Raw genomic sequence first — 13696 nt, 5'->3', positions numbered from 1 at the left:
AGCAACTTAGAAATTAGAGCGCACAGAAAGGGAGAGCTTGGCCAATGAGACCCCCCCAGCCCGGTATTCCCCAGTCACCCTCCATCATAATATAAGTTTATTTACTCCTTCCCACAGCCTAATGCATCCTCAAATCTCTCTCCCTTTATGCCTGATATACCCATCTTCCCTCTCCTTCCCACTCCCACCAACTCAGGACGTCATCCCTTACCACGACCTCTTTAGCCCAAGCCAAAGCCTCTGAACGATCTTGCCAGCTTTGGCAAGCAGCCACTCCAATTCTCCACATAGGGTCCTGACAGGTCACTCTTCCTAAAGCTTAACTCTCAGCATGTCTCTCCCCAGTTAAATCATCTCCATCTCCAGCCTTAGTGCATCATCAGCTGGGCGTCATAAACGCTCCGCAATCTAGCCCCAACCTCAGCCTTGTTCCTTCCACACGTCCCGCCCGTAGCACTTGGGAAAGGAACAAGAGAAACATGATATAATCACACGAGAAAATCTAGATCAAGCCCTGGAAATCATATTGGCCCTGGAAAGCAGAAATATGAAAATAAAAATAAGCCATTTCGTTGGAATTGGAGTTTGCACATGATTATCTGACTATGGGAGTTCAGCTTCCTCCCAGTACAAGGAATAAACAACAGGCAGGGTTTAGAGCGAGGGTTTCAACTACGTCAGACCCGTTATGTGCAGGCTCCATGGGTTAGCAGCAGCCTTTTGGAACCGGGTGGAAGAGAATGGAACGGAATTTAATCCGAACAGATCCAGCTGCGTCATGTGAGCTTAAACAAGCGTCTCCCTTTAAACTTGCGCTTCAGTCATCCAGACCCACAGGCACAGAGTACACGCATAAAAGGCATTTCTCAGTGTCGGCTGTGGGTCAACAAAGTTCGAAAGCCGTCACCGGAGATCTATAGGGTCAGAAGCGGGAGCGGGGTGCGTCCCGACCCGCAAAAGTGCAAGGTCACTGGGACCGCCCGAGCTGCAACCGTGGGACGGGGCTGATGCTGCGGGTCCAGGAAGGCAGCGCTGGGCGGGGCAGACACCGCCAGGACACGGCGGACGAGTGCGGGGATCCTTGATGTGGGGGTGTCGGGCTTAGGCCAGGGAACAGGGGTGGTGGGGATGGAGGGGCGAGGAGCAAGGAGGGAATCGCGGGAGACCCCACAGGAGGCGGCCTGAGCGCCGGGACGCAGACCCCTCCCCAGCACCCGCAGCCCTCGGGACCCCCGGGAGAGCCAGGCTGGGGGCGCGTCCACGCCGGGGACGCGGGACTTTCCCCGCCCGCAGGGGCCTGTCCTCACCGACGGCAGCGGGGCCCTCCCTCTCCGGCGACAGCGCCGCGGCGGATCCTTCAGCCTCTGCCGCTGCAGCAGCGGGCGTCGACCTCGCGGCCCAGGCCGCCGCCGCCACCCCGACCCCAGCGCCAGCTCCCAGCCCCGACCTGCCCCTCGGGAGCGAGCCCCGTGACCGCGCGCGCGACCCCGCCGGGGAGCCGGCCTTGCGGAACGCTCAGGCGCGCTACCTCGGAGCATGCGCAGCAAGACCGCGCGGCCCGTTCCTTAGGTAAATCCGCTGCTCCGGGTCTTCCCTGCGCGGCGCCGAGCCGCAGGCCTGGCCTATCAGCGTGTGGGGGCGGGGACGTATCTCACGGAAAAGGCGGGGCCATCCCGAGACTGGACGGCGGCGTCCAGGGGCGGAGCTAGGATGGGGGAGCTGAACAGGGCTCTCTTAGCGTAAAGGGGCTGGAGTAGGGGGCGCTTAATTGAGACCCCAGGACGGTCCCCAGTATCTGAGTCTGCCCGCAGGAAGCGGAGCGTTTGCTGAGATGCACTCTTGGGCCTGTCCGTTTCCTGACCTCGTGGGAAGGCGATTCTCATGCATCTCATTGACGCCCCCAGTGACCCTACCCCAGAGCGGAACCAGTGTGAGATTCAAATAAACAGCGATAGCAACGGATTATAACCTTGACTACGATAGGAGTCCAAACTGAAGGAAATAAGTCAACGGGGAAGAAGGGACAGTTCTTTCTTACATCAGAAAGCCAACAACAACAACAAAATACCTGGGCCGGGCGCGGTGGCTCACGCCTGTAATCCCAGCACTTTGGGAGGCCGAGGCGGGTGGATCACCTGAGGTCAGGAGTTCGAGAACAGCGTGGCCAACATGGTGAAACCCCGTTTCTACTAAAAATACAAACATTAGTCGGGTGTGGTGGTGGGCACCTGTAATCCCAGCTACTCGGGAGGCTGAGGCAGGAGAATAACTTGAACCCGGGAGGCGGAGGTTGCAGTGAGCTGAGACGGCGCCACTGCACTCCAGCCTGGGCGAGAGTGAGACTGTGTCTAAAAAAAAAAAAGCAGAAATATTACATAGTATTACAAAGTCTGCATGACGTGTGATGTAACACATTGAATGTAGAAGCAGGTATGAGAGCCAGTAGTCTTCTTTTAAGCTAGCAACAAAGATATTTGCAAAAATGTATAACTATGTCACTCTTCTCACTAAATTTCTTTGGGAAAATATTGTACTTTTTCATAAAACTATGTTAACACAATCAGTTTACTATTTTTTGGTAAGATCTTTATTGAAATATAATTCACATACCATGCATTTCTCCCATTTAAAGTGTACAATTAAATGATATTTAGTATAGTCAGACAGTTGTGCAAACAGCACCATAGTCAGTTTTAAAATCTTTCATCACTCCAAGAAGAAACCTTTAGCCATCACCCTCCAATTTGCTAATCACCCCAGCCCTAAGTAATATGATCTATTTTCTGTCTTTATAGATTTGCGCATTCTGCATATTTCATATAAATGAAACCATGCAACAAATATGTGGTCTCTTGTGACTGACTTCTTTCGCCTAGCCTTAGCATAGCATTTTCAAAGTTCACCCATGTTGGCCGGGAACAGTGACTCTTGCTTGTAATCCCAGCACTTTGGGAGGCTGAGACAGGAGCATCGTTTGAGCCCAGGAGTTTGAGATCAGCCTAGGCAACATAGTGAGACTCTTTCTCTACAGAAAAAAAGAAAAGAGGAACAAGAGAAAATTAGCTGGATGTGGTGATGCGCTGTAGTCCCAGCTACTCAGGAGGCTGAGGTGGAAGGATCACTTGACCTTGGGAGCTGGAGGCTGCAGTGAGCTGCGCTCAGGCCACTGCACTCCAGGCTGGGCGACAGAGCAAGACCCTGTTCAAAAAAAAAGTAGTAGCAGAACTTAATTACTTTTTTTTTCTTGAGATGGAGTCTTGCTCTGTCGCCCAGGCTGGAGTTCAGTGGCACGATCTCAGCTCACTGCAACCTCCATCTCCCGGGTTCAAGTGATTCTCCTGCCTCAGCCTCCTGAGCAGCTGGGATTGGGATTACAGACAGTTGCCACCACGCCCGGCTGTTTTTTTTTTTTTTGAGACGGAGTCCCGCTCTGTCGCCCAGGCTGGAGCGCAGTGGCACCATCTCGGCTCACTGCAAGCTCCGCCTTTCGGGTTCACGCCATTCTCCTGCCTCAGCCTCCCGAGTAGCTGGGACTACAGGCGCCCGCCACTGCGCCCAGCTAATTTTTTGTATTTTTAGTAGAGACGGGGTTTCACCGTGGTCTCGATCTCCTGACCTTGTGATCCGCCCGCCTCGGCCTCCCAAAGTGCTGGGATTACAGGCGTGAGCCACCGCGCCCAGCCCCCCCAGCTTTTTTTGAGAGGAGTCTGACTGCGATGCCCAGGCTGGAGTGCAACGGCGCTATCTTGGCTCACTGCAACCTTTGCTTTCCGGTTCAAGAGATTGTCCGCCTCAGCTTCCCCAATAGCTGGGACTACATGCGTGCGCCACCATGCCCGGCTGATTTTTGTATTTTTAGGAGAGACGGGGTTTCACCACGTTGTCCAGGCTGATTTCAAACTCCTGACCTCAGATGATCCGCCCGACTTGGCCTCCCAAAGTGCTGGGATTACAGGCATGAGCCACCATGCCCGGCCAGGATGCTGTTTTTGTTTCTTCGTTTGTTTTGTTTGGTTTTTGAGACAGAATCTCCCTCAGTCCTCCAGGTTGGAGTGCAGTGGTGAGATCACAGTTCACTGCAGCCTCAATCAAACTCTTGGGTTCCATTGATCCTCTTGCCTCAGCCTCCCAAGTAGCTGGCACTACAGGTGCACACCACCGCACCCGGCTAATTTTTTTTTTTTTTTTTTTTTTTTTTGTGGAGATGGGGTTTCCCTATCCTGCCCAGGCTGGTCTTACATTCCTAGGCTCAAGTTATTCACCCGCTGCAGCCTCCCAAAGTGCTAACAACCACGCCCTACCTTTGGCACCCTTGTTGACAACCAATTGATCATAAATGTGGTTTGTTTCTGGATTCTTGATTCTATTCCATTGATGTATCTATTACTTATTTATTTATTTAGAAACGGAGTCTTGCTCTTCTTGCCCAGGCTAGAGTGCAATGGTGCGATCTTGGCTCACTGCAATCTCTACCTCCCGGGCTCAAGTGATTCTCCTGCCCCAGGGTCCCAAGTAGCTGGGATTACAGGCACCCACCACCACGTCCGGCTAAATTTTTGTATTTTTAGTAGAGACAGGGTTTCACCATGTTGGCAAGGCTGGTATCGAACTCCTGACCTCAGGTGATCTGCCCTCTCGGCCTCCCAAAGTGCTAGGATTACAGGCATGAACCACTGCGTGCTGCTTGTTATTCCTTTTCAATATTCTTTTGCCTACTCTGGGTCTTTTGAGTTTCCAGTTGTCATCTTTCTTGTCAATCTTTGTGAAAATGAATCACTACCTTTAATTTTACATCATTGAGACCACCGCAATTTTTTATTTTTTTTTTTGAGACGGAGTCTTTCTCTGTTGCCCAGGCTGGAGTGCAGTGGTGTGATAACGGCTCACCGCAATCTGCATCTCCCGGGTTCACGCCATTCTCCTGCCTCAGCCTCCCGAGTAGCTGGGACTACAGGCGCCCGCCACCAAGTCCGGCTAATTTTTTGTATTTTTAGTAGAGACAGGGTTTCACCGTGTTAGCCAGGTTGGTCTCAATCTCCTGACCTTGTGATCTGCCTGCCTCGGCCTCCCAAAGTTCTGGGATTACAGGCGTGAGCCACCACGCCTGGCCGCAATTATTATTATTATAATTATTTTGAGGCGGACTCTCGCTCTGTTGCCCAGGCTGGAGTGCAATGGTGCGATCTCGGCTCACTGCAAATCTGCCTCCGGGTTCAAGCGATTCTTCCGCCTTAGGCTCCCGAGTAGCTGGGATTACAGGTGCGCACCACCACCCCGGCTAATTTTTTAATTTTTAAATTTTTTTTTTTTTTGAGACGGAGTTTCGCTCTTCTTGCCTAGGCTGGAGTGCAGTGGCGTGATGTCGGCTCACTGCAACCTCTGCTGTGGGCGGCAAGCCACCCAGGCGCCGAGGCAAGAGACTGAGGACACAAGCTGTTCCAGTATAATAAAATATAAAACAAGAATAGTTATACCAGATATAGATCTTAGACATGATTATATATGAATATCATTAATCATTAGTTTGTAGTAATTACTCTTTATCCCAATATTATAATAATCCCCGCTCTATAATCATAACCTAGGAAAAACCAGGCCATACAGAGATAGTGTAGCAGGACGAGTCGCAGACAAAACTCCTCAGACACTGGATTAAAGAAGGAAGAGGTTTTTTTATTCGGCCAGGAGCGTCGGCAGACTCGTGTCTTAAGAGCCGAGCTCCCTGAAAAAGAAATTCCTAGCCCTTTTAAGGGCTTACATCTCTAAGGGGTCTACGTGAAAAAGTCGTAATAGATCAAGTAAGCGTGAGGAACGTGACTGGGGGCTACAAACATCAGTTAACAGAACAAAAAGTTTTATAGTGCTTTCTCATACAATGTCTGGAATTTACAGATAACACCAGTAGTTTTGGTCAGGGGTTAATAATATTATTATCATTTTAGCCACCAGGGCCAGGTGGTGGCGCCAAGGTCGTCTAGCTATTTATCTTACTTCTGTTTCTTTCCAACTTTTTGCTTTCTCTCTTTTCTCCTGTCTTATAAACTAGGGAAAAGGGGAGGGTTGGGGAGAAACTGGGAAGGACAACAGGAGAAGTGGTGGCCTCATACCATAATAGGAGCTGAGGGGATATAGTGAGGTGTGACCAGAAGACAAGAGTGCGAGCCTTCTGTTATGCCCGGACAGGGCCACCAGAGGGCTCCTTGGTCTAGCGGTGATGCCGGCGTCTGGGAAGACGCCCGTTGCCACGGGGACCGTGGTCTAGTGGTAGCGAAAAGTGTCAAGGAACAACACCCACTACTTAGCAGACCGGGAAAGGGAGTCTCCTTTTCCCGGGGGGAGTTTACAGAAGACTCTGCTCCTCCACCTCTTGTGGAGGGCCTGACATCTGTCAGGCTCGCTCACAGTTATCCGGAGACCTAACCGTCTCCCTGTGATACTGTGCTTCAGTGGTCACGCTCCTAGTCTGCCTTCCTGTTCCATCCTGTACACCTGGCTCTGCCTTCTAGATAGCAGTAGAAAATTAGTGAAAGTACTAAAAGTCTCTGATATGCAGAAATAATGGTATAAGCTGTCTTTTTCTTTGTCTCCTCTCTCTCTCTGCCTCGGCTGCCAGGCAGGGAAGGGCCCCCTGTCCAGTGGACACGTGACCCACGTGATCTTACCTATCATTGGAGATGACTCACACTCTTTACCCTGCCCCTTTTGCTTGCATCCAGTAAATAACAGCGCAGCCAGACATTTGGGGCCACTACCGGTCTCCGCACATTGGTGGTAGTGGTCCTCCGGGCCCAGCTGTCTTTTCTTTTATCGCTTTGTCTTGTGTCTTTATTTCTACACTCTCTCATCGCCGCACACGGGGAGAGACCCACCGACCCTGTGGGGCTGGTCCCTGCACTCTGCCTCCCGGATTCAAGTGATTCTCCTGCCTCAGCCTCCCGAGTAGCTGGGATTACAGGCATGCACCACCACGCCCGGCTAGTTTTGGAATTTTAGTAGAGACTGAGTTTCTCCATGTTGGTCAGGCTGTTCTCTAACTTCCGACCTCAGGTGATCCACACGCCTTGGCCTCCGAAAGTGCTGAGATTACAGACGTAAGCCACCCCTCCTGGTCTTAATTTTAATTTTTACTAGAGACGTGGTCTCCCTATGTTCCCCAGGCTGGTCTCAAACTCCTGAGCTCAAGCGATTCTCTCTCCTTGGCCTCCCAAAGCATTGGGAAACAGACGTGAGCCACCCCAGTCAGCCTCCTTTTGGGATTCTTGCAACTTTTCTGTAGGTGAGAAATTATGTCAAAGTAGAAGCTAGATAAAGGAATACTCCCTTCATCCCCTGAGCATTCCACGAGGTGAAATCCTCCTTTTCCCATTGGTCCAGCCACCGCCCAGCCCGTGGCCATTGGTCCAGCCCTCGCCCATTGGTCCAGCCCTTGCCATTGGTCCAACCCATCCATTGGTTCAGCCCCGCCCATTGGTACCGCCCCCTTCCATTGGCTCAGACTCCGTCCTTTGGCCCCGCCCTGCCCATTGGCCCGTCGCTCGCCCATTGGTCTAGCCACGCCCATTGGCCCAGCCCATCCCTCGCCCATTGGTCCATCCCCGCCCTTTTGTTCCACCCCTTCCGTTGACTTAGTCCCCGCCCTTTGCCCCGCCCCGCCCATTGGTCCAGCCCCGCCCATTTGTTCAGCCCCACCCATTGGTTCCGTTCCCTTCTATTGGCTCAGCTCCCCCCCTTGGCCCCACCCCGCCCATTAGTTCAGCCCCCATTCATTGACGTCCAGCACTCGCCCATTGGTCCAGGCCTTGCCCATTGGTTTTGCCCTCGACCATTGGCTCACCGCTCGCGAATTGATTCGGTCCCCGCCCACTGGTCCCTCCCCTGCCCACGGGCCCCGTCCTTCCCGCTGTCCCTCCCTGGCTCAGCGCGCGCCAAGGACACATTCTCCAGCAACGCGGGGCGGTACCGGGCTGACTCCAAGCGCCAGGAGCCGCGGGGTCCTGGTTGCTGTTTTCCTGTGACGCTTGGCGGCGGCGGCCAGAGCGGCCCCAGCACCGTGCCCTGGGCTCACTGCGGCTCTCCTATCACCCAGGGGTCGCCCCGGTCCGCCCGACCCCCCTCTGGCTGCGCGTCCTCGGCTGGCTCGGGGAGGGCGCCGCTCCTCCCTGGGAGACCCCAGAGAGACCCGCCTCACGGCCTGCGCACCTCCTCTCGCTCTAAAGCGGCCGCTGGAGGAGCCACAGGTCTGGCGGGTCCATGTCGAGGTGCCCTGGGCTCCCGCACGACCCACGGCCTCCTGCGTCCCGCACCTCTTGTGTCCTGCAGCCGCCCGCGTCCTCTCTGGGACCCCTTCCTTCCGAGTCCGTCCACATCCCCTGCGGTTCCTCTGAAATCCGCACCCCCCAACCCCGGAACCTCGGCTCTTCCGCGCGCTCCTCGTCCCCGCATCCTCAGCCCCCAGATGTCCTCCGCGTTCTGTATCCCCCTGCACCACACCGCTCCCTCTCACCCTGCCCTTCGCACTAGGACCCTCAGGGACCAAAATCATCCAAGATGCCTTCCCTGGTGTCGAGTTTATGTTAAGGGGTTGGGTGAGGAGACCAAAAAGCAGTGGATGTGGTAACCACAGGGACGCCGTGTGTCCGAGTCGGGCGCCTGTCGGAGGAAGCGAGACAGGAGGAGAGGCTGCGGCTCGCGCCCTGGGCAGCAACAGTGTGGACCCCATTGCAATTTCCCAACGGCTGCCACCCGCAGGGTCAACACACAGGCCCCCTCCACCCCTCCCAGTCGCCCACCTCCCATCCCTGCAGAAGCCACCTTAGAGCCGGTGTCTGGGCCTTAAGGAGCCCGGGTGGGGGGTCAGGCGGGTGGGCAGAGCGGGACTGAGGCTGCGGGGCGGAACCGCACTCCTGGCTGCCAGCACTGCCTGGGTCCTGGGGAGGCTGCTGGGCCGCCGCTGAGTCCGCGCGCGCCCTCTCCCGGCCGTCAGGAGCATCGGCCAGAACGTCTCCAGATTCCGGCCCTGAACCCGGATGAGGCCCTGCCCAGCGCTCGGTGCTGTCCAAGGAAAATGAGACCTCGAGGTGAAAAGCGCAGAGGCTGTGCACGCTAGGGCCAAGCGGAGGATGCGTTATTACTGTTTTCTTCTTGATGATAAAACCAGGTGTTGACAAATGCCGGAGAGATCGGCATTCGCAGGACGTGGGTTGAATGTAACTTGCATTCTTCCAGTTCGGCAATCTCACTTCTAGAACTCTGTCCTAGGAAAATACGAGGCTATTTCAGGATTGCTTATAACCTGGAAGCAACCGGGATGTGTCTGGCCACTGGAGCTAGTGGATTTCACGCATCCCTGCAGTGGGCATCAAGCAGCAAAAAGAATGTTGTGCAGCATTCATAAGAGGGAAGACGTTTGTAACACATTATGAAAAAACATATGTGGGCCAGGCACGGTGGCTCATGCCTGTGATCCCAGTACTTTAGGAGGCCGAGGCCGGAGGATGACTTTAGGTGAGGAGTTCAAGACCAGCCTGACCAACATGGCGAAACCCCGTCTCTACTAAAAATACAAAGATTAGCCAGGCACGCTGGCGCGCGCCTGTACTCTCAGCTACTCAGGAGGCTGAGGCAGGAGAATCACTTGAACCCGGGAGGCGGAGGTTGCAGTGAGCCCAGATCTCCCCACTGCACTCCAGCCTGGACGGCAGAGCGAGGCTCTGTCTCAACAACAAATGTGTGGCATCACCTTGATTTTCTGAAAATAAAAAAATTTTAAAAATATATATTTTTTGGCCGGGTGCGGTGGCTCACGCCTGTAATCGTAGCACTTTGGGAGTCTGAGGCGGGTGGATCACCTGAGGTCGGGAATTCGAGACCAGCCTGACCAACATGGAGAAACCCTGTCTCTATTAAAAATAAAAAATTAGCCAGGTGTGGTGGTGCATGCATGTAATCCTAGCTACTGGAGAGACTGAGGCAGGAGAATCACTTGGACCCAGGAGGCAGAGTTTGTAGTGAGCCAAGATCGCACCATTGCACTCCAGCCCGGGCAACAAGAGTGAAACTCTGGCTAAATATATATATATAGCCAGAGTTTATATATATAAATATATATAATATATATGTAAATATATGTAAATATATATAAATATATATGTAAATATATATAAATATATATGTATATATATGTAAATATATATATGTAAATATATATAAATATATATATGTAAATATATATATATGTAAATATATATATAAATATAAATAAATTAAATATATATAAACATAAATATATAAATATAAATATATAGCCAGAGTATATATATTATATATATACACACACACATATATTTTTTAAAATTTACCTCTAAGTAGTGGAATTACTGGAGGTAATTTGTAATTTTTGTCTCCTTTTCAAAATTAAAATTAATGACATCTACACTCAGCAACCACACATATGGGCGGGGGGCACCGTTCTTGGAGCTACTGCAATACCAGGTCGATGCATGGAGTGAACTAAGTAAGCTGCTATTGCAACCCCCTCCTCCAAAAATCCACTTTATATACATTTTTTTAGACAGGGTCTCATCATGTCACCCAAGCTGGAGCTCAGTGGTGCCATCATGGCTCACTGCAGCCTTGACTTCCTGGGCTCAAGCAATCCTCCAGCCTCAGCCTCTTGAGTAGCTGGACTATAGGTGAGCTCAGGTGATCCTCCTGGCTCAGCTTCCCCAGTAGCAGGGACTACAGGCACGCACCACCACACCTAGCTAATTTTTGTATTTTTTTGTAGAGTCAGGGTCTCACTATGTTGCCCAGGCTGGCCCCCACTGGGTTGGCCTCTGTCATACACCCCGCGGCACCCAGACTCCTCGGTGGCCCTTAGCCTCAGGTTCATAGACTCATCAGTCAGGGATTTCTATGTTTCCTCTGTGGCTCTGCAGGAAATGGGTTGTGACCTGTTTACCACTAGATCCCGGGAACCCTGCTTGGGCCTGTACATCAAAGTCCCCAAGAAGTGAAGGAGCAAGAAAGTGGCAGAATTTTTAAAATTTTCAATTTAATTTAAAATATTAATGTTTTAAAATTTGTGTTTGGATTTAAAATGTGAATGGATATCCATAATTGCATTTTTTTTTTTTGAGATGGGGTCTCACTCTGTCGCCAGGCTGGAGTGCAATGGCATGATCTCGGCTTACTGCAACCTCCACCTCCTGGGTTCAAGTGATTCTCCTGCCTCAGCCTCCCGAGTAGATGAGATTACAGATGCCCACTGCCACGCCTGGCCAATTTTTTGTATTTTTCAGTAGAGACAGGGTTTCACCATGTTGGCTAGGCTTGTCTCCAACTCCTGACCTCAGGCGATTCACCTGCCTCGGCCTCCCAAAGTACTGGGATTACAGGCGTGACCATGCCCGGCCATAATTGCAATTTTTAAAAGTTATTTGTTTTTTGAGATGGAGACTCACTCTGTCACTCAGGCTGGAGTGCAGTGGCGTGATCTCAGCTCACTGCAACCTCCACCTCCCGGGTTCAAGCCATTCTCCTGCCTCAGTCTCCCGAGTAGCTGGGACTAGAGGCACCCACCACCACACCTGGCTAATTTTTGTATTTTTTTTTAGTAGAGACAGGGTTTTGCCATGTTGGCCAGGCTGGTCTTGAAATCCTGACCTCAGCTGGTCTGCCCGCCTCAGCCTCCCGAAGGCTGGGATTACAGGCATGAGCCACTGCACCTGGCCTATTATTTCAATTTTAATATCAAATTGCTAACACTAGGCTGGGCACGGTGGCTTGCACCTGTAATCCCAGCACTTTGGGAGGCCGAGATGGGAAGATCGCTTGAGCCCAAGAGTTTGAGACCAGCCTGGGCAACACAGCGAGACCCCATCTCCTCAAAAACTCAAAAAAGTAGCCTGCCTGTAGTCTCAGCTGCTCAGGAGGCTGAGGTGGGAGGATGATTGCTTGAGCCTGGAAGGTCTGCTGCACTACAGCCTGGGCAATAGGGCAGGACCCTGTCCCTGTCTTGAAAAAAAAAATAAAAATAAAAGTAAAAATAAAAAATAAAGAACAGGAGAGGGGCTCCGGGATATGGGTGGCAAAAAAAGGCAAAATGGGGTCCTAACCTGGCCATTTTTGTCCTCACTGCTCACTGGGATGTGGTGTGGATGATGCTGGGTGATATCACGGAACCAGCGGCGATCCTCTCAGGCACACTCGCATTAACATGGCTATGACTGGGAAGGGTGTGCTCGGCGGTGGAGGCAGAATGGTTTTGGAGTCTGCTGCCTGCATTTGGATGGTTTGGCAAAACAGAAGTGTGTGGAGGAGAGACAGAGGGAGGGAGAGAGAAAAAAGAGGAGAGAGAGAGGGAAGGAGAGCCGGGGAACCCAGGCCAGGGCTATACAGTATGCACTGTGTGCTCCTGCAACTTTTATGCTCCAAATATTTCAAAATAAAACCAGAGGGTGAGGAAAACAGTGATGTGGCCAGGCCCAGCGTGCAGGCTCCAGCTCCCCAGTATGCGTCTCCCTCCCGGCCGACTGCCAGCGCCACTGAAAGACTCAGGCCCAGGGGCACCTTTGTTGTTCCCCCAACTCCACTTAAGATGGCACCAAAAATGCTCCCCCGCTCCCGGCCCTGCTGCTCCACAGCCACCCCTCACTGCTGGGTAAGGCTTCCCAGGCAACAGCAGGAGGGGCCCGATGGTGCCACACTGAGTACAGGGCAGACGCGCCCCACAGTGACCCTGCCCTCTGACCCACCCCGGCCTCCTTTTCCTCACTCCCACTTCTTGAGGTTGCACCCGAAACATCCTGCCCTGACATCCTCAGGTTTCCTTAACATCTGACAAGAACAGACAGCCAAGGGTACTTGGGAACAGGCCTGGAGCAGTGGCTCACACCTGTAATCCCAGCACTTTGGGAGGCCGAGGCAGGCAGATCACCTGAGGTCCAGAGTTCCAGACCAACCTGGCCAACATGGTGAAACCCCATCTCTACTAAAAATACAAAAACAGCCAGGCATGGTGGTGCACACCTGTAATCCCAGCTACTTGGGAGGCTGAAGCAGGAGAATCGCTTGAACCTGGGAGGCGGCAGTTGCAGTGAGCTGAGATCACACCATTGCACTCCAGCCTGGGCTACATAGTGAGACCCCATCTCAAAAAACAAAACAAAACAAAACAAAACAAACAAACAAAAAAACACTTGGGAAAGGAGAAAGCATGGTGGAGAACACAGAAGCCATCTGAATATAAAATCAGGGCCGGGCATGGTGGCTCATGCCTGTAATCCCAGCACTTTGGGAGGCTGAGGCAGGCAGATTACCTGAGGTCAGGAGTTCAAGACCAGCCTGGCCAATGTGGTGAAACCCCATCTCTACTAAATATATAAAAATTAGCCGGGCGTGGTGACAGGTGCCTGTAATCCCAGCTACTCAGGAGGCTGAGTCAAGGGAATCGCTTGAACCTGGGAGGTGGTGGTTGCAGTGAGTCCAGATCGTGCCACTGCACTCCAGCCTATGCGACGAGTGAAACTCCGCCTCAAAACAAACAAACAAAACCCTAACATTGCCTTGAGCCCAGAGGCAGTTGTCAAAGAATGAGGACTCATGGAAAACCTCCTGGAGGCTCGCTGACTTGGGAGCTCAAGTAGGGTAGCTGTGCTTCCTTCATCTCCCCTCCAGCAGGGGTGGCACCCAGGAG

General features: G+C 52.4%; 1 protein-coding gene across 43 annotated transcripts in view; it reads right to left on the bottom strand.

Moving 5' to 3' along the window:
- The window catches only part of FLYWCH1 (FLYWCH-type zinc finger 1), a 40332-nt gene extending 38780 nt beyond the window's left edge, over nt 1-1552 (bottom strand). For 39 of the 43 annotated variants that reach the window (XM_063699940.1, XM_055365039.2, XM_055365045.2 and 36 more), the window contains exon 1: nt 1308-1537. The gene's annotated coding sequence lies outside the window, so the exon portion shown is untranslated. Of the gene's footprint in view, nt 1-211; nt 609-1307 lie in introns of those variants that run through there. The other 4 variants (XM_063699957.1, XM_055365038.2, XM_055365041.2 and 1 more) reach the window with 4 other exon arrangements.
- Nucleotides 1553-13696: the final 12144 nt, after the last annotated feature.

Source organism: Gorilla gorilla, chromosome 18 (genome assembly GCF_029281585.2).
Source record: "Gorilla gorilla gorilla isolate KB3781 chromosome 18, NHGRI_mGorGor1-v2.1_pri, whole genome shotgun sequence".
In the NCBI taxonomy this organism is placed as follows: domain Eukaryota; kingdom Metazoa; phylum Chordata; class Mammalia; order Primates; family Hominidae; genus Gorilla; species Gorilla gorilla.
This window is presented reverse-complemented; position numbering and strand designations above follow the sequence as displayed.